The 27,209-nt window shown below is 37.6% G+C and overlaps 1 protein-coding gene across 4 annotated transcripts in view; it reads right to left on the bottom strand.

The window, feature by feature from the left end:
- The window catches only part of LOC150100943 (enoyl-CoA delta isomerase 2-like), a 384,225-nt gene that overhangs the window by 286,692 nt on the left and 70,324 nt on the right, over positions 1–27,209 (bottom strand). For all 4 annotated transcript variants that reach the window (XM_090401230.1, XM_090401231.1, XM_090401228.1 and 1 more), the window contains exon 3: positions 12,453–12,515. The gene's annotated coding sequence lies outside the window, so the exon portion shown is untranslated. The remainder of the gene's footprint in view (positions 1–12,452; positions 12,516–27,209) is intronic.

Raw genomic sequence — 27,209 nt, forward strand, 5'->3', positions numbered from 1 at the left:
TCAAAGGAGCCTATGCCAATTCAACTTACCACCTCCTGGTTAATGGGTTCCTGTCAGACCCAGTAAAAATTCGAAAAGGAGTCAAGCAAGGTTGCCTTCTTAGTCCACTGCTCTTTGCATTGGTTCTTGAACCTTTCTTACAGGAAATCAACAATACACATGCTGTGCAAGGAATAACAGTTCCTCCAACTATGAAGGAAAATAATGTATTAGCATATGCCTATGATGTAGTGGGCACTTTGAAGGATAATGATTCCAAATATATCTTTTTTGGTATTTTGGAAAAATTCAGCAAGATCAGTGGATTAACTACTAATGCAGACAAGACAAAATTAAAAGTTTTTGAAAATGGAATCGTGGAGGCATTCTTGGTAGAGAGAACCCCCCTCACATTATACGAGGGCTGTTCGATAAGTCTGTGCAAAGTCTAAGAGATGGCGCCACCAGTATGTATCGAGGTTATTTTTATTTGCTGGCAACTGTTGGAGGATCACACACTAAGTTTCAGTCAGATAGATCTGTTACTCTGTGTTTGTCATTCATTTGAATCAATCAAGTACCGTGATTTGTGAAAAATGGATGAGAAAGAATTTTGTGTAGTGATTAAACATTACTTTTGGAAAGGCAAAACAGGTCAGGAATGGTGAGTCTGCACCTTCGATTAGAACGGTTTATAAGAGGTTTAGTAACTTTCGAAGTGGTTATATGAGCACAAGTGACGCTGAACGTTCTGGATGCCCTGTTGAGGTCACTACTCCAGAAATTATTGAAAAAAATCCATGATATGGTGATGGATGATAGAAGAGTGAAGGTGTGTGAAATTGTTAAGGCTGTGGGCATCTCAAATGACCGCACACATAATATTTTACATGAACATTTACATATGAGAAAACTATCCACAAGATGGGTGCCGCATTTGCTCACACTGGATCAAAAGCATCAACATGTGAACTGTTGCAAGGACAGCTTGAAGCTGTTTTTTCAATGGAATCCAGAGGAATTTTTGCATTGTTTTGTAACAGTGGACAAAAAATGGATTCGTCCCTACTAGCCTGAGACCAAGCAACAGTCAAAACAATGGGTTGCAAGTGGGGAATCTGCACCAAAGAAAGTGAAAACCATTCCTTCAGCAGGAAAGGTTATGGCCACCGTCTTCTGGGATGCTCGTGGCATAATCTTCATAGACTTCTTGGAAAAGGGCAAAACAATTACCGGAGTGTATTATGTGTCTTTGCTGGATCGTTTAAATAATGAAATAAAGGAAAAACAACCACACATGGCAAAAAAGATTTTTTTCACCATGACAACAAACCAGCTCACTCTTCTGCAATTGTGACCGCAAAAAAATAATTGTTTGATTTATGCTACAAAGTCCTTTCGCATCCCCCCCCACACACTCTCCAGGTTTGGCTCCCTCAGACTACTATCTGTTTCCAAACATGAAAAAATGGCTGGCAGGAAAGAGATTTTGATCAAATGATGAGGTGATTGCCGAAACAACTGCCTATTTTGAAGAGTTGGACAAATTATACTATATGGACAGGATTAAAAAAACTCAAGCATTGTTGGACTAAGTATATAGACCTCAAAGGAGACTATGTTGAAAAATAAAATTTTTGTCCCAAAAAAATTGTTTTCTTCATTCTTGCACAGCCTTATTGAACAACCCTCGTACTTGGAATTCGCTTCTCTGCTTACCCAATATTACCAGTTCAAGAACTTATATAGAAGTTAACTTTGAACTCTGAAATCTTAAAAGACTGTAAAATATGGCCACTTTCCTTTTCTTCTGAAACAATAGTACTCAGAACTATAATCTTTCCTGCTCAGTTGTAGATAATAAATTTTACAAACATCACAGAAGCTAAAGAAAAGCAATTGTATAGTAAGCCTATGCAATTTTTTTGGCCCGGTCGATACCCAGAAGTTAAAAAAGAAATTTTTCAACTATCAAAGAAGCAGAGAGGATTTGGGCTTCCAGTTTTAAAATTCTGCTATTTAAACAATACAGCCTCAAAAATCCATAAAACATTGCCGACCAATCATGCATGTGCAGACCTTCTCCTGTACTACCTGGGTTTTCATCTTCTCCTGTTTGGAGTAAATGATTATAAAAGTCCAAAAGCTGAGATTGTTCCTGAATACTACAACACATTGTGCTTAACTCCAAGACTGGTACAACACTTTGGCACTTACATCTTTTCCATTAAAATAAGTAAATTTGGTATAAAGAAATCTTTAATCTCTTTTGCCAGGAACTTTCACAGTTGGGTACTGAAAACAATACTTTGTTTCATAACTTATTGAAGTTTCAAGAATACTCTAACAGGAGGACTCTTGCTTGGAGAATTGCATATGGTTGCCTTCCAGTCAATACTATCAAATGGAGGAATACTTGAACATCAGAGATCTGTGACATCTGGTTGGAAACAGTATTATTGGAAAATACAGATACAGATTGGAAATTTTTATTATATCTAAACAGTAGAACATGCATTCTACAGCTGCCCTCTTGCCCTGCATATTTGGAACAGATTGTGTAATGTGTTAGGCATTCCATTATTTACAACAGAACAGGTTATTTATTTGCAGTACCCACCACCTGTCAGCAATGGGAAGAGAATTTTCATTTTAATAATTAATGAATTAAAATACCATTTATAGAAGGTTAGAAAGAAACATGGATTTGAAAAACAGCAATATGACATCCAAATACTTTATAATATTGTATTGTGGAAATTTTATTGTTCAGTAAGATGATTTTTGTATTTAGAAAGAAGCATTCTAGAAGATATGAAAATTTTGACTAGATGGTGTAGACCAGGGGGCAGCAACCGGCAGCCCACAGGCCGCGTGTGGCCCAAACGTGCATTTTTGGCAGCCATAAAAGGTTGACCATACTTACATGGCATGTGGCCTGTATGTCGAACTATTTAAATAATACATTTTATAATATGAATAATAAATTAAAAATTTATTTTAATTTGTTATTCATATTATAATAGGTATAAAATTTTAATATACTTCGTGGTATCGCCGTGCAACTTGGCAAGAATCAACTGTGTGAGTCATCATGAGTGGGGGGGGGGATAACATCAAATAAGGATAACATCTAACATGAGTGGGGATAAGATTGATATATTAAAAATTGATAACTTAAGTATTTTTTTTCGCTCATTATTTTCGCTTAATTAAATGCTTGCGGCCCGATTATTAAAAATAAAAGTTGAATGTGGCCCATGAGTCTGAAAAGGTTGCTGACCCATAGTGTAGACCACCCACCCACATTATGCAATATTCACCAAAGGGAGATAAAATTCTGTCTATTCTTGCTATGAGAGATTTTTTAAATAGTTCCATCCTCTTAATTCAATGTGGTCTTATAGTCAATTGCAGGAATGACTGGAGAGCAATCCCAGGCAGAGAAGGCCAACACTCAGGGCAGTTAACTCAGATAAGACTAACCACCTGGGTATCAGTCATCTTTGTGCTTTGGTTTCAATTGGTCTTTTGGTTGTTCATCTATATGAGATTGGTGAAAAAGGAAAACTGATAGCATTAACTATATGATGATATAAAAGAGCTGAGTCTTTTTCTCTATCTCTCATACTATCTATCTGTCTTTTCCTTCTACTAATACTATCAAGGCTCTCTTGCACCCCTATACTAATTACTCTAGGCCTACGATGAGTACCCCTTTACTTTTCACCTCAATAAAGGTCAAAACTGGTCTGAATAGTGGCCTTTCCCATAATGGATAGCATTATATATCTCCATAAAGATATGTGTCATGCATTATGGGATAATAAGGCAATTGATGTGAAGTAATCAGTCTCTAGATACAAGTAGCCCAGTCATGAAGCGAAATCACATGCAAACTTTGTTTGCTTACACTAGGATAAAGGATGAAACCAAGAATATAATTACTTGGTATCTTTAATTTATAGTATAACAAAGTGAACAAATTTTCAACATTGAAGAGTTAGAGGTGCATGAAAGCGAGGTTGAAAAGCTGCTGCATAACCTGGATAAGAATTTATCAATAGGGATGGATGGAATGTCAGCATGTTTGCTAAAGGAATGTTCAGCCAAATTGGCTAGGCTTTTCACATGTTTGTATAACATGAATAATACATTCTTTCCATTCCTGTGTATCATTCCTCAGCTGAGGAATGATACACAGAAATGGAAAGAATGTATGATAGTGTTCCATGGTTCAAGGGTGGTGCAAAAATTGATGTGCATAACTACCAACCTATCGGTATCTCTGGAGTGGAAGTGAAGATTTTAGAGAAATTGGTAAGAACTCTCATAGAGAAAAGGCAGACAAACAAGCCATACTCAGTAAGGAGCAGCATGGGATTACTACAGGAAGATCATGTTTTAGCAATTTGCTCATGTTTCATAACAATGTTATGGCTGAGATGGATAAAGAGAATGGATATATATTATTATTATTACCCAAGATCCCATGAAGTCAAAGACTCATCGAGGAGGTCCTTTTATCGTACACACAGCTCACCACACCGTGCTTTAAACACACTCAAATTCTCTGCAGACATCACACTCTCAGGCAAGGCATTCCAATCATTCACAACTCTGCATGAAAAAAACCTGCTTCCTCACTCCTCTACTCACACCCTCTTTATACAGTTTCCAAGGATGACCTCTGGTTCTCCCCTGATCTCCCGCTGTTTTCTGTAGAACCTCTCCAGAAAAGGAGAGGTTCTACAGAAATTATTGATCCTATAACAACTCCTTATTAACTTGTAGGTCTCTATTATATCTACCCTCTTCCTTCTTTCCACCAGATTCTGCAAGATGCATCTTCTAATCTTTCCTCATACTCGACATTCCACAGGTTAGAAACTATCTTAGTCAGTCGCCTCTGGACCCTTTCCAACATCTCTTCGTCCTTCTGAAAACAGGTGACCAAATCTGGGCACAATAGTCCATGTGTGTCCTAATCAAAGCCTTATACAATGGAACAAGAATCTCTCTATTTCTTCAAGTCAGTGTCCTCCATATCATTCCCAGAAGCATTTGTGTTGTCTTCACAATTTTGCCTATGTGTCCCCTAAATTTCAGATCATTATCTGCTATCACCTCCAGATCTCTTATTTCCTCCACCTCCAACAATGTATCCTCACCAAGCATAAATTCTGCATCCCATTTTTGTTTTCCAAATTTTAAAACCTTACATTTTGTAACATTGAACTCGCATCCCCATTCCCAATCACTCAATTTATTCAAGTCTTCTTGTGAGGCCACATCTTCTCTACTCTTCATGGTTCGTCCCAACTTTGCATCATCTGCAAACAACTGAATATCTCCATCTAAATCTTCGCCAACATCATTAATATACAAGTTAAACAGTAATGGCCCTAAAACAGACCCCTGAAGCACAACACTAATAACTTTCCTTTTCCTGGATATCGCTCTCCCATACACAACTTGTTGATACCTATCAGATAGCCAGTCTCCAATCCAATGCACCAATCTAATATTCAACCCCATCAGCTCTAGTTTGACTATCAACTTATCACGCAATAATCTATCAAAAGCCTTTGAGAAAGCTAAGTATATTACTGTGTATCCTTCTCCTCTGTCTATGAAAGCAGTTACCTTATTGTAATAAGTAAGTAGATTACTATAACATGACCTCAATTTAGCAAATCCATGCAGTCCATCAAAGATAATACAATTGCTGTACATCTAAACCTCGAACCAGTCCTATCCCTCTAGCATTAAAACTGACTCCTCTAGGATGAAATACTCCAATAAAGTGTTCATTGAACAATTCCACTATGTCCTCTGCATCAGTCACTCAATTCCCATTTTTATCCCACAATATCATTCTTCCACAGTGATTGACAGAAGAATGACATTCTTCTGTCATTCACGCCTCCTCCTACTGGCCACATAGCTAAAAAATCCCCTAGGATTTTCTTTGGATCTTAGGGCCAATCTCCTCTCATATTCCAGTTTCACTTTCCTTACCACAACAGTCACTCTTCTGGCCTGTGTCTTATATTCTTCATGCATCTTCTCTTCACTTGTCTCCTTATATCTCTTCCACAGCCTCTTTTTCGCATGCAATTCCTGTTTAACATTGTTTGTCATCCACTGTACTCCAAATTGTGTCCTCTTCTCACTCGTGGTATACAACTTACCATTGCTGCTAACAAATATTCTTTCACAATTTCCCATGCACTAATGATATCCTAGCCTTCCAATTCCTCCCTCCATGAAACTTCCTGAAGTTGACGTCTAAGACTATTATAATCACCTGCTTCATAATTCCACAAAAGTTCCCATCTCTTTGATACTCCTACATGTCTATTCATTTTCCAAGTCAAAACCATATGGTCACTCTCTCCAACTGGTGGGAAGATGTCATCTCAGATATTATCAACTCTTCTGATGCTATAACCAAATCCAAAACTCTTGAACCTCTTGTTCTCTCTGTTACATGTTGCCTAAGACATTTGTCCCTCACGAATTCTAGAAATTCCATTCCCCTATTGCTACATGCATCTTCCTCTCTCCAATTTATACTACTGTAGTTAAAATCTCCCATAACAATCATTCTTCTTGCGCTTGCCAAACTTAACTGTCTAAACATCTCCTGGTCCCCATCCTCTGTGCTCCTTGGTCTGTAGCAACACCCCCACTAAATATCCTGTCTTGCCTACTTCTACCTCACACCATATGCTCTCAAAATCATTTGTCTCACTTCCTTCCAAAGCCTCCACTCTTAGAGGACATAAGTCATCACTTATCATAAGCAGTACCCCACCACTATGCTTTCCCCTCCTATCCTGACGAAAAATGCTGTACCCAGCGACTTCCATTCCTGTTATTATACCCCTTCTGTCAATCACGTCTCAGTGATCCCAATAACTTTTGGCCATGCTGATGCTATCTGTGCCACCAATTCCTCTCCCTTATTCCGGATACTCCTGGCATTAGTATAGAAACAATGGCATTTATAAAGCATATAAATGCCATTGTTTCTATACTCAGCATTATCTTTTCTAGACTCCACTGGGCTCAGTGTTACCTGATGTCGTCTCCCTTCTACCAAGTATCCATTCCCACAAGAGGCCACCCCTGCTATCTATCATCCTCCCTGGTTCACACTGACTCGTTCAGAACAGCAACCTCTCCAGATGCCTATGTCCCTCCTCATTCAAATGTAAGCGGTCTCTCGCATACAATTCCTCTCTTTCCTCAAACACACTCCAAGCATCCACATATACCAGTCCTCTCTTGTCACACATTCTCGCTATTATGCCATTCAATATCACTGCTCTTCTGCTCAGCTCATCATTATCATACCTAGGCAACACGCACACTATATTTCCTCTCTCTGTCTTCTTCCGTTCAGCCTCAAGCAAAAATCTCATATCTCTCGCTGCCCGACTTACATTACCGCTCAAGTCATTTGTTCCTACCATCACAATCATCTCATCCACCCTTTCACCTCTCTTAATTGCCACAGCCACCCTCTCTATTGTTCCTCCTGGCAAATACTCCTCATGCATCCTATCTCGAACACCACAGATCATTGAGTCGCCATACATTATACCTCTTAGCATTCCCTCTTTCCTATTGTTTCCATTCTCTCCTCTTCTTTCATTCCCATAGGTCTCTCTCATTCCCTCTCCTTTACTGCTATTCTCTCTCTTCTAGCATTCCCATACCTCTCTCTCCTACTGTTTCCATTCTCTCCTCTTCTAGCACTTCCATATATCTCTCTCATTCCATCTCTCCTACTGTTTCCATCTTCTCGTCTGCTAGCATTCCCATTCCTCTCTCTCATTCCCTCTCTTCTACTGTTTCCATTCTCTCCTCTTCTAGCACCCCCCCCATACCTCTCACTCATTCCCTCTCTTCTACTGTTTCCTTTCTCTCCTCTTCTAACGCTCCCAAAATTCTCTCTCTCCCCTACTCTTGCATTTATCTCTTCCATTCTCCTAATCTTATCTTTCATACTTCTGCTCTCATTCACAAGACATTCCACCTCCTCTTTCAGCTCATTTATCTCCCTCTGTAGGTCAGTCGCTCTTAATCTAAATTCATTCTCCCAAACAAAGCCATCTCCTAAACTTTCACAGTCACTCACGCCTTCCACACTATACTATTATTTTCTCATTCATACATATATTTTTTTCATTCTCTCCTATCACACTACTTGTCTTCCTACATTCATTCCCTGTTCCTGGAGCAAAAAGGTCCGATATTGATAGTCCGAATGCACTTATTTCCTCCAAGTGCCTGCATTTTGCGCACATACGCTCTCCGCTCTCTTTCACAAGCCACATATCCAATTCCCGAGACGCATACATGCCACAAGTACTGCATGCCACAAAGTCCCTTATGATATTGCTTATAATAGAGTTCTTAAATGGCGGAGGACTTGGCGATATGCCACTTGCGACTGCAGCAGAATCCGCCATCATTCCTTACTGCCGAATAGCATAATCATTAATTATTCAATTAATAAATTCTGTTAAATAAATAAGAAAAAAAGTACAAACAATTACAAGCAAAACAAAACATTTAAGTACACTAAATAAAATTAAATATAATTAAATACAGTAATGAAAACTTAGCTTCGTTTTGTCCCACTGTTATACATTCGATTCCGACGGTAACCAAAATATATTATATCGCGACAGCAACTAACTTCCAAAAAACAACAACTGAAGTACACTCGTATTCAGAGAAATAATTTAGCACTCAAAAACATAGAAAAACGGGAAAAAAAATGGACTATTCACCAATTAAAAATCACTTTCTTCTGCACAGCTCAAATTCACTGCCACTTGCTCAGAAAATTATGCAAAGAAAATAAGGCCATATATTTTTGTCAATAAGAAAAAAATACACTTTTTTCATTTTAAAACATCTCATTTACTATCAAGTTATTTGATCATGGGCAGTCTTCAGTTAATGTAATAAAGTTTTATTTTCAACCAGAAGATATTAAATTAATTACATAAGATACTAAGTTAATTTCTCATAGATTGTTTGTCTCTGCCAGAAGTTAGTTTGTATGAAGATACGCTTAAAGATACCTTTCTAATTTTTCTCAAATGTGAATTAATGCCACTCTATAACAACAGATAGCACCATTTATTTCTCACTTTCTATATAAAGAAATGCCTATATTGCATCTGCAAATTAATTTTGAATGATTTGTGAGGTATCACCATTCTTAATCAAATCAGAGGTATCCTTAAACAAACAAACAAAATAATTAATTTAATAAGATCCATTTTCATTTGTTTCACTGCCAACTGTAATTTGTCCAACACCCTTAAGTGGGTATGCAGTTGTAATGCAGTATTAATATAAGCTTATTTTCATGATTCACAAAATAAATTCACTTAGTATTATTATATGCTTTAACAGATATGATGGAAAGGCTTTTTAATAGTGTTATTTACATTACATCATGAAAAGTTATTCTGGCCCCATTGCTGGTGTTGACCATTTTCTGTAGTTTCTGTAAACTTTATTATTTGTCTTTCCTATTGAATTATTTTTATGAATAATTTATTGACGCTTCATCACGGACAATAAAACAAAGGAAATGCAAACTATACTTTTTAGTTTTGTGAAGTGCAAAACTCATGGTGAAGGTATGCAACCAAAAATATTAAAAAAACACTAGAGATAAGAGTTCTGTTGTGTCATCAACTAAAAAACAACAGGCCTGGTTGGCCGAGTGGTCAGCGTATCCACTCTCCAGCAAAAGGCTGTGGGTTCGAATCCCACCATGGGCATGGATGTTTGTGATTATCTGTGAAAATACTAGCGTTGATGGGTGGAAGATGGCATTGGTGTAGATGATGATAGTTGCGGTTGATTGTAGTTGGTGGATTGAGTGGTGGAGACAAGAGTTGTAGAGCAGGTGCCCTCCCTTTATGAATCTTTGGACTCTCTGGAGGTGTTACATAACAATAATAATAATAATAAAAAAACAATCAAGATGTGCTTTCTAGCCAAATGGTTTAAGGAATTCAAGTGGTTGTTGTTGACATTTAAGTTTCATGAGGGATTCAATTTTTGTAAAAAAAATTCTGTGATATAGACTTGGCCAGAAATTGCCTGGGAAACATATATTTCTATCTGCTTTCCAGAGAAAAATGGATTCTAATAAAAGCACCTTAATGATAATTATTTTTGTTAAAATACTTATAAGCTCTGTATTACTTAACCTTGGTATTTCTAAGCCTGGCTCCCACTGATGAGACCTCAATAAAGGTCGAAACCGGTCTGGTAGTAGTGGCCCCTTGCCTTTAATGCATAGCATCATACATCTCCTCAAGGAGATGGGCTTTGCATTAAGGGTAAATATTAAGAATAGTGATCAGTGCTTATTCCACCTTTACCATGAGTTACACTACTTTGTGGGTCACCTAGACTTGCAATACATGCAGGCGCAAACTTGACTTATTTGTCTGTTTGCTTACTTGGGAAATGGAGTAAAACCAGGTTTAAAATAGCTTGGCATCTTTAACGGATTCTAACATGTTTTAACAAATAAAGTGCATTTTTAATACAGCTTATTATAAAGCTAAATTCAAACTATTTACTGACTTCAAAAACTTCATTGGCCCAGTAGTCTTACAGTATCAAACTGACATAAAGTGCAAAGAATTTGTGTCAGTTGCTATGACGTGAAACAAAAATTAATTAAAATTCCAGCAGGAAGTCTTCTTCTAGATGCTTCTACAGATATTTCAAATGACAAGAAACTTATCCATTATATGAAATGCATTGATAAAATTAGGAAGATATATTTGTTTACATAATTCCTCTCCTTCCCCTGCAGTGTAGTTTGATAGATGAGAGAGTGAAATAAACAAATTCTTGCTGTCAAAGAAGACTGGTAATTAGTTAGCAAGCAGTGAAACAACATATAACATCATGCTGGGGGGGGGGGGGAATTGGCTAGTGGCAAAATAAAAGAGAGACAAGACAACAAATTATAATCTTGGTTTAATCATTTATCCAAGTGTAAGCAAACAAACCTTGCGCCTGAAGTAACTTCACGACTAGGCAACTCATATATAGAGGCTAATGACTTCACAGCATTTGCCTTAGTATCCCATAATGCAAAGTACATATCCTTGCAGACATGTATAAAGCTATGATTTATGAGAAGGGTCAGTACCTAGACGGATTTCAACTTTATTGAGGTCTCATCAGTGGGAGCGAGAGACCCAGAAGTGATATCAAGGTTGAAGTAATACAGAAGTCATATTTGTAAAATCAGTAATTTTACAAGAGTGCTAAATTACACAGCTACTCACAATATAACCTCAAACCCATAAGACATAAGGCAACAGAAGTGGAATAAACTACCATACCATACCACAGTGTGAAATGCTGTCATTGGAAGAGGAGATAAGAGGGTTGCTTAGATGGTCCCAATGAATATTAGGACATCCAACAAAATTCTCATGGTCTCGAAAGACACAACCAAAAGCTTTAAATTAAAGATACAAAGAAATTATATACTTGGTTTAATCCTTTATCCAAGTGTAAGCAAACAAAGTTCGTGCCTGAAATACAATCAGGACAGAGCAACTCGCATACAGAAGCTAATGACTTCACATCACCTGCCTTGGTATCCCATAATGCAAAGCACATATCCTTATAGGTATGTACAATGCTATGCATTATGGAATGAGTCACTAGCCAGACCGATTTCGACCACTTGATGATACTATAAATTAAAGATACCAAGATTTGCGTCCAAAATATAATCAGGAATGTGCATTACATTTCAGGTCCAAACTTTGTTTGCTTACACTTGGATAAAGGATTAAACCAAGTATATAATTTCTTGGTATCTTTAATTTATAGTAAAACCAAGTAGAAAAACTTCCAATAACTATCTCTAATCCAGAGTATTTTAATAATAAGATGTAATACCTTTTGGCAACTCTTATATGAAAATGTGACTTCTGCATTCTTCAACCTTAGTATCACTTCTGGGTCTGGCTCCCACTGACAAGCCTTCAATCAAGGTTGAAACTTGTCTGGATAGTGACCCTTCCCATAATGCATAGCATTGTACATACCCATAAGGATATGCACTTTGTATTATGAGATACTAAGGCAATTATGTGAAGTCATTAGCTTCTATATACAAGTTGCCTTGTCCTGATTATATCTCAGGCACAAACTTTGTTTTCTTACACTTGGATAAAGAATTAAACCAAGTAGATAATTTCTCGGTATCTTTAATTTATAGTATAACCAAGTGGAAAAACTTCTAACAACAAAAAGCTTGTTTAGAATAGAGGAGAAACAAAATTCTAGTGATGCTCAGTCTAACCAGGTATCAAGTAACCAATTGAAATATGCAGCTAGTCTGTGGAAAAAGTGTGGCTAGATTGTTTAAGTTATTCTACATTCATTGAGCTACTCACCTTTCATTTTCTCCAATTTCTAGAACTTTATCATCAACTGCTAATTTTTCCAAATCGTGTAGCCTTGAAAGAAATAAAGAGTTATAGTACTGTTATCATGCCAATCAAATCCTGACAGCACTAAAATGCTAGATTTTTATATAACCAATAACCATATAAATGTATTCTTAATATATATAAAAAAATTAGCTGAAATTCATAACAACGATCTCTTCTATTAAATATTAAATATTGAGCATGATAGCTTTGGTCATCATCAAATTCCTGCCATATACCCGCAAGGCGTGTACAGGATATGATAGTACTACATGAAAAAAATTACATCATTACCAACTTCATATCTACAATTTTCCTCCAAATCAGTTTGTTACTCGTCAAGACTCCAACATTAACAGATCTTATATTTCTATCGTCTAAGACACTTTGTACCGTATCAATCCACCTATATCCTGGTGGATATTCCTCTGGGTCGTTTTGCTGCCAACCTGGCAGAGAACACTTGTTTTGCTAATCTTTCTTTGCCCTTTATGTTTAAGTGACCATACCAACTGAGATTAGCTCTGCTAATGCATTCCTGGATGCCGACAATGTCAAGTTCTTTCCTAATATCCTCGTTTTTGATATGATATTGCCATTGATGCCATCTGGCTTCCCACCATACCAGCTTTGCTGATTTTATTGTCTATTTCTATATTTAATTTACCATCTTCACTAAAAATCGTGCCTAAGTAGCTGAAATGTTTTTCTTGTTCCACAGGTTCTCCATTCACAAACACAGTTGACATTTTCAATGATTTTGCCTATTTTCATTGTCTTTGTCTTTTTATTGCTGACCTTCATACCATATCTATTACAACAGTTATTCAATTTGGTCAGAGAATTTTGCAGACTTGTAGCAGATTTATTTAGAAGTATAACATCATCCGCATACAGCAAAGAGCTGACATTAACATCTCCAATTTTGATATCATATTTAATACCACTTTCTTTCATAATGTGATCCATATAGATAATGAATAACAAAGGGGATAGTGTACATCCTTGTCTCACACCAGATTTAACATTAAACCATCTTCCTATACTTCCTTCAATTCTAACTGCTGACTTACAACTCAAATAAAGACTAAGTATTGCTTGATATAATGCCCCATTGACACCATATAACTATAGCGTATTGAATAGCTTCTCTCTTGGCACCTTGTCATATGCCTTTTCCAGATCGGCAAAATTTAAATACAGATCTTTGTTATATTCCCATGCTTTCTCGACTATTTGTTGTAAAGTGAAGATCTCTGATCCTAACAGCCTCTATTTGGCCTGAATCCAGCTTGTTCTTCACCCAGCTTTTCTTCCACAATTCTTCCCAACCGTTTCTCAAGTATACTTGCATAGATCTTGCCAGGAACACTCAGTAGGCAAATACCTCTGTAATTCTCACATTCAGTTTTTATTTCCCTTTTAATATATGGGTAATATGAGAGCCTAATCATCAGGAATTCGTCCCTCTGTCCAGGCTTTCTGAACTATGCAGTGCAGCCACTGTAAGACTCTTATACCACCATACTTCAGCATTTCTGGTCGAATATCATCTACTCTTGCTGCCTTTCCACATTTCAAGCGTAGCCTTTGATGGCTTTTTCTACTTCAAGAATCAATATGTATTCCTGACTGCATGCCTGGTCAGTGTTTTTTACCACTGTGCTGTCGTCACTGCTTGTTTCATTAAGCAGTTTTTCAAAGTAATTACTCCATACTTCAAGGATATCTTTTTCTCCCATTTCATGTCACCTTTATCATCTCTAACTCCTTTTACAGCACTCTTTTCTCCATTCCTAAGCTTCTTCAACAACCTGCAGAATATTTTGCCACCTTCTTGATATTTATTTTTCTATATTCTTATCAAAGTCCTCCCATGACTTTTGTTTAGCTACTTTTACACAGTGTTTAGCATTCTTGCATTTGTCTCTGTATTCTCTAAGAACACAAGCTGACTTATTTGCCAATAACTTTTGATATGCTTTCTTCTTTTCCTTCACTGTCTCTTTAACTTCCTGTGTCCACCATGAAGTTCTAAATTTTTCTATCCTTGCAGACAACTTCACCACATGCCTCTCTAGCTGAATCAATCAGGGCTTTCTTCAAGGTTTGCCACTGAATCTCCAAAGTTTGATTCCTGTTCTCAAACTCTTTCATTTTTTCTTCAATAATCTTTGTGTATTTTAGTCTACAGTTCACATCTGAGAGCTGCTCAACTTTTATTCACTTTAAAACTTTCTTACATGTTATGGTTTTCAATATGAAATTCAATTTTATCCTGCTCAAGACTAAATAGTGACCACTTACAATTTCAAATCCTCTGTACACTCTGGTGTCCTGCACCAGGGAGAAAACATCACTGTCAACAATAACATAGTCAATGAGACTTTTCTTATTCCTTGCCTCTTCTCTCCATGTGAATTTGTGCACATTTTTATGTTGGAACATGGTGTTAGTAATAACCAATCCATGTCCTGAGCAGAAATCCAACAGATATTTGCCATTATTATTAGCTTTGCTCTTTTCTCCAAATTTTCCCAAAATATTTTTGTATGTCTCACAATAATGTCCTACTCTGCTATTTAGATCCCTAACAAGGACCAACTTTTCCCTTTTTCATTGTGTCAGTTGCTTTTTCTAAAGCCTCAAAAAATTCCTTCACTTCTACCTTAGTAGAACTGTCTGTGTGACCATAGGCACAAGTAAGTCTCATTGTCCAGTTTCCCATTCTCAATATTTGCCCACATTACTCTACATGAGACTGACTGCCATTCAAGAAGATCAGCCTCGTATTTTGTGTTGAATACTATGGCTACTCCTTCATTTCCTTGATTGGCATTGCCTGAATATAACAGTTTGTATTTATTGCTCAGAAAGATCTCACCAGTTTTTGTCTTTTTTGTTTCAGTCACCCCTATTATGTCGATCTGGTACTTATCTAATTCCTCAGCTAGCTCCATTTCTTTGCCATTTAGGCTTCTTATGTTGATAGTACCAATCTTTAACTCTGGTGATGTTGAGTTGGGGTGTGTTTTCAGACTTGTTCCAGTAGCTGACTTTTCGCTGTTCGCCCTGGTTCCTTGGTGAAAACAACAGGGGCTTGTTTAACTGGGTGACGCCCCAGCCGGCATGAAATTTTGTCATGTTGTACCATCATTTTTTATTTTGGTTTAACCAATAAGAATACAATTTGGTTGGCTAAATTCCAAATTGCCAGCCCATCCTCATTCGTTCAGTATCCAAGTAGATACCCAATAGGGTGCACCACGAGAAGGTGAGGATTGGACATTAGGTCAAAAGCTCCTGGTCGGTTCTCTGCATTCCTTGTAGAAGAACACATTAAGGCTATGTGGAGGTCTCCTCTCAGTTATACAGCTTTGACCCTTAAGCACTCCGACAGCTTTGGTCATTTATCTCAATTCATATCAGTTTTATCCCTATAAAGTGGTGAATAAAATTTTGAAGAAAAGTGCAGTACAAAAGATTTATTATTATTATTATCCTATGACCCGATGAAGTCAAAGACTAGGAGTTTCCTTTGTTATACACACAGCTCATCACACCATGTATTAAACACATTCAAATTCTCTGCAGACGCCACACCCTCTCAGGCAAGGTATTCCAATCATTCACAAATCTGCAAGCAAAAAGTCTGCTTCCCTTGTTCACAAACTCTTTATAGAGTTTCCACGGATGACCTCTTGTTCTACCCTGAACTCACACCATTTTATGAAAAAAATCTCTTCAACATTGATCTTATAACAACCGTTTACTAACTTGTATGTACCTATGATATCGATGAATCCTATAAAATCCTTTAAGCAACTTAAATATTTTTAACATATCCCCTCTTTTTCTCTTATCAACCAACTTCTGCAATTCACACACCCTCAATCTATCCTCATAGGGAACATTCTACAAACCACTCATTATCTTGGTCGGTTGGCTCGGAATCTTCTCCACTGCTTCCTCATCTCCAAGAAATACTGGATACCAGACTTGAGCACAGTAATCCAGATGTTGACATATCAAGGCCTTCTAAAAAGGAATAACAATTTCCTTATCTCTACTTGTTAATGTGTTCTTCTACAGCCAAGTAATCTTATGGGCTACCTTAGCAATATGTCCTCTAAACTTTAACTCTCTGTCTACCATCACTCTAAATCTCTAGCTTCATCTATTTCCTGGAGTACAGTATCATCAATGTGATACACAGCTTGTAATCCTAAAATGCATAACTTTACACATCTCTACATTAAACTGATATCCATTATTGTTTGCCCATACTGCCAGCTTATTTATATCATCCTGCAAGCTCTCCACATTGCTTTGATTAACTATTACTCTACCTAATTTCTCATCATCGGCAAAGAACCTGAATATTTCCTTTCAGATTATTTCCTATATCACTTATGTACAAATTATACAGTAGTGGTCCCAGCACTGAACCTTATCGCACACCACCTGTTTTCATTTCGATTCTGCCCCTCAATATACCGCTTTTTGATATCTGTTCAGCAGCCCTCTTTATCCACTTATCCATTCCGATTTGTTCTAATTTGGGTTTTTTTCTAATCTACTGCAAAATTCAGTAGAATCATCATTTAGCATTTCCTTTATCCAAATCAACTTATTCTATTATAAGAAGTTAGTAAATTACTAAGGCATGACTCACCCTTCACAAAGCAATGTTTCCCCTCATACAGTATCATATTTTTATCTGTCCATTCTTGATTTCTCTTTTTCATCAATTTTTCCAGTACTTTTACCACCACATCAAGATGCTGATTTGTCTATAATTTGTTATTGCAGTCTCAGAACCTCCCTTATGCAAGGGAATTATTTTGCCCTCTCTACCCCCCCCCCACAAAAAAACTCTACCAAAGCTGAGACTTAAATTAAAAAGCCTAGTCAGAGGCATCACCAGTTCCCATGCACATTCTCATCACAAAAGCCAAGCTGATATGCCATCTAATCCCACAGCTGTGTTTACATTGAGATTCTGCAATATTCTATGAACCTCCAATTCATCGACCTCTATTCCCACATTAGTGTCTGTGACATATGTTAAAACAGTAACCTCACTATGATGATATACCCTTGCAAAGTGGTCTCGTAGTAACTCAACTATTTTATCTGCTTCTGTCACCTCATGACCTTCATCACTCATTAAAGTTGATCTTCCATAGTGATTCTTCCTCTTACTTGCCATATAACAAAATATTTCTCTGGGATTTCCTTTGGCCTGTTTGACTAGAAGGACACAAGTCTTATATTCAGTACCATGAGACTGAACAGTGTGGACTTATGGAGTATGTCATCAACACTAGACATAGAGTTCATTGGAGCAAAACAGGAATTCATAAAAGTCGGTTCCTCGTGGAACGGCTTTATAAAGAATCATGTGAAACTTTAGTTCACTCTCCTAACTTAAACAGATCCAATGGTCTACGTCTATCCCCACTGTGGGAGAGAGTACTTTTTTAAATCAGCTAATCTTTCCTAACTTTATTTTGTCTAAATATATATTTTTAATAAGCTAGAAAATTTACTGACCTTTTAGAAGTCTGTTAATGTTCGATTGCTTTTATGTGTTCCTGTATTGAAAATGCCTGATACTAAGGCAAAAATTCTATGCTAATAAAATATATTATGTGAGTTTTTATCTTAGGTATACAATTTAATATTGGATTCACTAGATGACTCTTAACTATTTCCCATGCACTACTAACATTAACCTTACCCTGCAGTATTTTATGCAATGGCACAGATTTAAGCTTCTTCTTAAGCTTGTCATAATTACCTGGTAATAAGGCGATAAACCTGCAATAAGATTAATCTGGTAATAACTCTTTACCAAAAAAAAAAAAAAAAAAAAAACATCCCATTCCTCTACCTTATTGCCTACCTTTAACCGGCAACTTTCAACTACTTGCAACTTTCATAGAACCTGCCTCTGGATTCTCTCATCCTCATCATGAAAAAATCCACGAGATCTGTGCACAGATCTCGTGGATTTTTTCATGTAGCTCAAAAGTGGCCTATATAAGAAAATACTTATAACCTTATTGCTGTTTGTCAGTGTATTCATCAATAACCAGGTAATGCTATGAGCTATTCAAGTCACTTTTGCAATAAGTTCTCTGAACTCCAAAATTCTACTTATCACCACCCCAATACCTAACATCATGAATTAAATATCGGTGTGGAACATAGCTGGTAATCTTTTTATTCCAAAATCCACAAACTTATATTTTGTCACTTTCTGTCAATCTATTTATATCATCTGCAATATTCCTACATCACATTTATAAACTATTGCTCTATCTAGTTTTGCATCATCAGTAAACACATCTAAATACTTTTCTTCAGATATTATTATTATCATCAAATTCCTGACATGTATCCTAAAGGGGTGTACAGGATATTATGATAGCACTACATGAAGAACTTACATCATTACTAATTTCATATTAACAATTTTCCTCCAAATAAATCTGTTATCTGTGAAGACTCCAACATCATCAGATCTTGTATTTCTGTTTTCTAAGGCACTTTTTTACTGTATCAATCCACCTATATCTTGGTCTTCCTGTGGGTCTTTTTCCTACCAACCTGGCAGAGAACACTTGCCTTTTGCTAATCTTTCCTCTCCCATTCTGTTTCTGTGACCGTACAACCCGAAATTAGCTCTGCTAACACATTCCTGGATGCTAACAATGTCAAGTTCTTTTCTAATATCCCCATTTTTAATATGATATTGCCATTGATGTCACCCGTAATCTTTCTCAGGACTCTCACATCTGTGGTCTCTAGTTTTTGGTCAAGTGTTTTATTTATAACCCAGTTCTCAGATCCATAAGTTAAAATTGGTTTGTACACTGTCTTGTATAAAGCTAATTTAGTGTTTTCACTAATTTCTCTCTTATTCCATATAAATTTATTCAGTTGACTTCCTCCCATACTGGCTTTGTTGATTCTGTTGTCTATTTCCATATTTAATTTACTATCTTCACTAAAAGTTGTGCCTAACTGAAATGTTTTACTTGTTCTATAGATTCTCCATTCACAATGCAGTTGATATTTTCAATGCTTCTGCCTACTTTCACTGTCTCTGTCTTGTTATTGCTGATTTTCATACCAAATTTATTACAACAGTTATTCAATTTAGTCAGGGAATCTTGCAGACTTGTATTGGATTATTTAAAAGCATAACATAATCTGAATAAAGTAAAGATCTAAGATTAACATCTCCAATTTTGATATCAGGTTTAATACCACTTTCTTTCATAATGTGATCCATATAGATAATGAATAACAAAGGGGATAGTGTACATCCTTGTCTGACACCAGATTTAACATAAAACCATCTTCCTGTGCTTCCTTCAATTCTAACTGCTGACTTACAACTCAAATACAGACTAAGTATTGCTTGATATAATGTCCCATTCACATCATACAACTGTGCGTTATGAACAGCTTTTCTCTTGGCACACCTTGTCATATGCCTTTTGCAGGTCCACAAAACTTAAATACAGATCTTTGTTATATTCCCAAGAATTCTCAACTATTTGTTGAGAATTCTTGAGAAAGCAGAAATCTGATCCTGACAGCCTCTATTTGACCTGAATCCAGCTTGTTCTTCACCAAGCTTCCCTTCCACAATCCTTCTAACCATTTCTCAAGTATACTTGCATAAATATTAACAGGTAGAATTCATTCCTCTGTCCAGACCGGTTTTGACCTTTATTGAGGTCTCATCAGTGGGAAGTCGAAAAATATTCTGGACTGGAAAGTCGAAAAATATTCCAGAGGAAGGCAATGGCAAACGATCTCTTTACCTTGACAACAAACATTCTACGAACATGCCAAAAATGAGAAAGTACGATATGATGCTGGATGGTAAGACCCCCCAGTCCTGAAGGCATCCAACATACAATTGGTGAAGAACAGGGGGACTTCCACAAGTAGAACCAGTTCTTATGATGTGTCCAGGTCAAACCCAAAAGGGAGCTTGGTCACAGATGTTGCTGGTTGGAAAAGGTAGGTTCCCTGTTTCACAAGAACACACAACATTGGAACCTGGAATGTTAGAAGTATGAACCAAGGTAAGCTGGAAATAATAAAGATGGAAATGGAGCACAAGAAGCTGGATATATATTGAGAATAAGTGAACTTAGATGGACAAGAATGGGCCATTTTCAGTCAGGGGACTATATGGTGTATTAATGAGGACATGAGATGAGTTTTAAAAATGGAGTATCTTTCTTATTCAGGAAAAAGATGGCCAGATATGTATTAAGCTGTAATCCAGTGAGTGACAGAATCATTTCTCTCAGAATCAGTGGACATCCAATGAATATGATTATCATACAGGTTTATGCACCCACTACAGAGCACCAGAAGAAGACATTGAAGAATTGTATGGCAAGTTACAAGAAGCGATAGATGCAACACCAAAGCAAGATTTATGGCTACTTATTGGAGATTGGAATGCAAAAGAGGGCGAAACCGAGGAACAAGAAATGGCAGGTCATTTTGGTTTAGGTATTCGTAACCCTGCGGGGAAGAGACTAGTTGAGTTCTGTGCAGAGAATTCTTGTTTGTTGCTAACACCTGCTTTAAACGACACAAACGAGATTGTACACATGGATATCACCTTATGGAAATACAGAAATCAAATTGACTATATACTTGGACAAAGAAGATCGAGAAGTGCAATTCAGTCTGTTAAGACTTTTCCAGGTACAGACTGTGGAACAAACTATGAATTATTAGTGGCTACGATACAGTTAAAATTACAGAAATTGAAAACAACAAATCAAATGTCAATCAGATATGATCTTGGAAACATACTGGCTGAATATAATATTAGTATAGAGAACAGATTCAACACATTCAATTTGTGTGAAAGAGAACCAGATGAACTATGGAAAGAAATTAAAAATATAATTAAAACAGAAGTAAAGAAGAAAATAATATTCCAACAATTTGTAAGAAGTCTAAATGGCTATCAGAAGATGCCATCAAAACTGCTTAGGAAAGGAGGAGAAGACCACAGGAAATTTGCAGGAAATACGGCATTTGAATGCAAAGTTTCAATGACAAGCTAGAAGAGACAAGGACCTGGATACTTTAACCAGGAATGCCAACAAATAACTGGAGAGAATGCTGTTCAAAGAACAAGTAAGTGTGTCAAATGCAGAGAAACTAGAATTATCAGGGTGGGTCGTAGCAGCAGTGGCCCCTTGTGGGAATAGAAGCTTGGGATAAAGGGGGGATTACATCAGATAATGCTGAATCCAGTAGAGTATGAAGGAGATAATGTTAGGTATAGAAACAGTGACAATTCCTCAATTTTTTATACTATGAGGGTGTGCTGAAAAGTTGTGATAATCACCATGAAGGAATTGTGGTAGAACCATGTAACTCGCACATAATTCTGCATATTTCCCTCGAAGTGATACACACTTGTTACAATACTGCTACATCATTTGCAATCCTCTGAAAAAGAAGCCTTTCCCTTGTTGCACAAACTAGTCCACAGCTGCAGATGTGACTTCATCGTCTGTGGTAAATTTTGTTCCTTTCAACTGTTTCTTTAAATTTGGGAATAGGAAATAGTCAGATAGAGTCAGGTATGGAGAATACAGTGGGTGAGACAAACATTGAAAGACCATTCGTGCAGTCTGTTAGGTTTCACGAGCAGTGTGAGTAGGTGCAGTGTCCAGCAAAAGGTACATGCCTCTGCTCAGTTTCCTGCAGAACCTCCTTCCATTCCTTCAGAGCTGTTGAATAAAATGCTGCTACTGTAACAGCTTCACATTTTTTGAGGTACTTGCTAAGGATTACACCATCCATATACCAAAAGACAATGGCAAGAATCTTCTCTACACCAAAAAATTTTCACCTCATTTCTCAAAATGACCCAAAATCCCTTGAGATGACAGCACATGTTCTCTCTCTCTCTTTCGGTAGGCAGTTAAAAATCTGGGGACCCACTACGCTGAGAGCTTTCAGCATGTCCAGATGTTGGTGGATAATAACCCCAACTCATTCCCTGGATAACCCCAGAGTCTTTGCAATGTTTTTTGGCTATTATTCATCTATCATCAAAGATCACAGCATGTGCTGAATCGATGTTTTCAGGTTTGATCACCGTGGAAGGTCTTCCTGATCTGGGAGCATCTGTTGTCTTAGGATACCCAGTTTTAAACTTGGCTACCCAGATGACAACTGTTGGATATGCTGGGGCACAGTCCTCTAAAGTCTCACACAAAGTTTGGTGAATCTCAGTTGCAGACTTTTCTTGCAGCACAAAAAACTTGATGACAGCCTGCACCTCTGTATCTTCAAAACCTCTGACATCTTCTTATAAATATATTAAAAGAAAAAGAACAAATTATTATAATTTGATAAAACATGGGGGTTAAAGGGTTTTAAGATATGTTCTTTCTTGTGGTTATATCAGTAGCTTTAAATATCATTTTTGTTCTAGGTGTTTCTCAAAACATTTCAGTCCTCCCCTCATAATTCCATGAGTATCTGGAATAAAGGAGATGAATATGTGGTGGTGATATCATCAGCCTGTCCAAAGATATTTGGACAGGCTGATGTCCAAATAGAAGTAGCAGGTTATGGCATTTTACGATAGAACAGGAAGGGAAAATGCTGGTGTAGAGTACTGCTTATGATAACTGATGACTTATGTCCTCTCAGAGTAGAAGATTCGGAGGGCAATCTTCAACCTGTTCACCATATGCTTTCAAAACTAATGGTTTTGAAAGCATATGGTGTGTGGTAGAGGTGGGTGGACAGAATATTTAGTAGGTGTTGCTACAAGCCAGGGAGCATAAAGGGTGAACAGCAGGAGATGTTTAGGCAGTTGTGCTTGGAAAGTTCAAAAAGAATAATTGTTATGGGAGATTTTAACTACAGCAGTATAAATTGAGAAGTGGAAACTGTATGTAGAAGTAAAGGAATGGAATTTCTGGAATTCTTGAGGAGCAAAATCTTAGATGACATGTAGTAGAAGGAACACAAGGTTCAACAGTTTTAGATTTGGTCATAGCATCAGAAGATCTGATTATAATTAAGGTGCCATCTCTGCCCTCAATTGGAGAGTGACAATGTAGTTTTGACTTGGAAGATGAATAGACATTATTATTATTATTATTCCGGGCAACTCCAAGGAGTCGGCAGACTCATCGAGGGAGGCCCTAACATCTTGTCAAGAACAACTATTCAACATTCACACAGTATCTATCATACCTCACCTTGAATTCATTCACGGTCATAGCACCCACAACAGACTCTGGCAACTTATTCCACTCATTCACCACTCTCCAAGTAAAAAACCTAGCTCTAACACCCTTGCTAACCACATCTTGCCCAGCTTCCATGGATGGCCCCTAGTCCTCCCACCACCAGTCCTATACTCAAAAATATCTTCTGGATTAATCTTATAGAAACCCTTCAGTAATTTGAATGGCTCAATCATATCACCTATCGACCAATTTTTGCAACCCACAAATCTTCAACCTGTTCTCATAAGGTTCATTCCACAGACCTGCTATCATCTTGGTCACTCGTCTCTGGATCCTCTCCACCTCCTCCCCCATCAAGAAGAAAGCCTGGTGCCCACATCTGGGCACAGTAGTCTAGATGGAGTCTTATCAAGGCTTGATACAGAGGAACGATAACTTGTTTGTCTCTTCTTGTTAAAGTATTTTTCAGAAGCCAAGTGATTTGATGAGCTGATTTAGCCACTTTTGCAATGTGCCCCCTAAACTTCAATTCCCTATCCACCAACACTCCCAAATCCCTGGCCTTATCAATCTCCTGGAGTACAGTTCCAACAATGTGATATACTGCTGCTAATCTTTTAACCCAAAATTGCATAACCTTACACTTTGCCACATTAAATTGACATCCATTTTCCCTAGGCCAGTCCTCCAAACTATCCAAATGATCCTGCAAAATTTTGACATCCTGTGCACTCACAATTGCTCTACCCAACTTTGCATCAAACAAGTGAACACTTCCTCTCAGATCCTTTCCTATATCACTGATGAACAAATTGAAAAGTAGTGGTCCAAGAACAGAACCCTGCAGCACACCACTAGTCACAAGCCGTCTTTTGGACTCAACTCCTGAATAAACCACTCTCTGGTATCTCTCCATCAACCACCCTCTTATCCATCTCACCAACCCTATATCCATCCCCTTCTGCTCCAGTTTACTGATTAGAGTTCCGTGTGGCATCCTGTCAAAGGCCTTTGCAAGGTCCAGTAGAATCAATGTAAACTCATTACCCTTATCCAGTTCAGCCGTCACTGTGTTATAAAACGTGAGCAAGTTACTGAGGCATGATGACCCTTCACAAAACCATGTTGTCCCCCCCCCCATACAATATCCCATTTTCATCTATCCAATCCTGTATTCTTTTCTTGACTAATTTCTCCGAGACCGTGACAACGATTCCTGATATGCTAATCGGTTGGTAATTTACAACAGCAGTCTTGGAATCTCCTTTATGCAGTGGAACTATTTTCCCCTCTTTCCATCCCCTTGGGACTAACCCAGACCCGAGACTCAAATTAAACAAAATGGTCAAGGGTACTGACAATTCTTTAGCAGCTTCACGTATGACACAAGCTGGTATACCATCCAATCCCACAGATGTATTGACATTGAGGTTTTGCAATGGACTACTCACCTCCACTTCATTTACCAGTGATGAAGACATGAAGGAATATCAGAGAGAAATTAACGTATGTGGAATTATAAGGCAGGTGATTACAATAGTCTTAGATCCATCGAGATAGGAATTAGAATGACGAGATATCATCATGCAAAGGAATATTTATTAGCAGCAATAGCAAGTTGTATATGATGAGTGAAGAGAACACGATTTGGTGTAAAGTGGATGACAAACAATATCAAATAGGAATTGCAGGTAAAAAAAAAATTATGGAAGAGATGTAAGCAGAGGGGTATAGAGCAGATGCATAGAGAATATATGACTCAGGCTAGGAGAGTAACTGGTAAGGAAGGTAAAACTAGAATATGAGAAGAGATTGATCCTCAGATCTAAAGAAAATCCTATGGAATTTTTTCGCTATGTGGCCAGTAGGAGGAGCAATGATTGGTGAAGATTGACAGTGTTCGATAAAAAGGAGAATAGAGTAACTGATGCAAAGGACAGAGCGGAGTTGTTCAATGAAGACTTTATTGGGGTAGTTCATCCTGGAGAAGTAGGTTTTAACATTAGAGGGAATAGGTCAGGTTCGAGGTTTAGAAGTGCAAGAAGAGAGTGTGTTTCAAATACTGAGTATTCTGGATGATGATAATAAATCAACGTACTGGATAGGATTTTACCACAGGTTTTGAGAGTGTGCGCTAAAGAACTGACAGCTCTTTAAAGCTGTCAGTTCTTTAAAGGCTGGTAGCAGACTGTAAGTGTCCAACTCTAGACCAGTTTGTATTTCATCAGTAGTAGTTAAGATTTTGGAGAAATTAGTGAGGGATTATATACGGCATTGCGCAGATGAGGGTAATGTTATCTGTGAGAGACAGCATGGATCTGTTAAGGGATGTTCTTGATTTAATAATATGATTGCCTTTTATAATAAAGTAACAAAAACAGTTGATGAGGGAAGGCATATTGTGCCATTTTTTGGATTTTACAAATGCATCTGACAGGGTATCACATTATAAGCCAATATTTAAATTGCAGCGCATGGGTTTAGATGTCAGATTAGAAAACCAAATTCAGGATTGGCTATCTGATAGGTATAAGAAAGTTGTGTACAAGGGAGCGATATTATCAAGGAAGCGGGTAGAGTTGCAAGTGGAGTCCCACAGGGCTCAGTACTGGGACCTTTACTGTTTATCCTTTATATCAATGGATTATAGGGAGATATTCAGTTGTTTGCAGATGATGTGAAGCTGGGAAGGGTTATTAGTAATAGCACAGATGTGGTAGCCCTGAAAGAGGATGTGAATAAATTGGACAGATGGGCAAATGAATGGGGATTTCAGTTTAATTCAGCTGAATAAAGTCTTGAAGTTTGGGATGCATTGATGGGCGGCTGCATACGCTGTTCGAGGAACTGTTGTGGAGGAAGTGGGGAGGGGTGGAAAGGGATCTAGGGTTGATGATTGATGGTAAATTGAAATTCAGGGAACAAACTGCAAAGGTGGTGAAGGTAACACAGAGGACTGCTGCAATACTGAGAAGGATGCTGACCTCGAGAAATAACAGTGGACTATTGTGCTCAAATTATCCCCAGGATTTGAAGGGGATAAATTAACCATGGATTGAGTGCAAAGCAGATAACAAAGATGATATCAGAACTGTACAATGTTAGTTATGAGGATAGGCTGAGGGAATGTGGACTGCAGAGTTTGGCAGACAGAAGGAAAGGTGATATGATTGAGACTTTTATTATTATTATTACATGACACCTCCAGTGAGTCCACTGACTCATCGAGGGAGGGAACCCACTCTACAACTCTCTGTCGCCATCACTCATTCCACCAACTACAATGAACCACAACTACATCAACGCCATCTACCGTCCACCACCAACACTAGTAATTTCACAGGCAATCACAAACATCCATACTCATAGCGGGACTCAAACCCACAGCCTTTTGGCTGTAGAGAAGATACGCTAACCACTTGGCCAACCAGGCCAGTAAGGGCTTGATCAGGGC

The sequence above is a fragment of the Typopeltis vanoorti genome, chromosome 12 (genome assembly GCF_054136105.1).
Source record: "Typopeltis vanoorti isolate ZY-2024b chromosome 12, IOZ_Tvanoo_1.0, whole genome shotgun sequence".
Taxonomy (NCBI): Eukaryota; Metazoa; Arthropoda; class Arachnida; order Uropygi; family Thelyphonidae; genus Typopeltis; species Typopeltis vanoorti.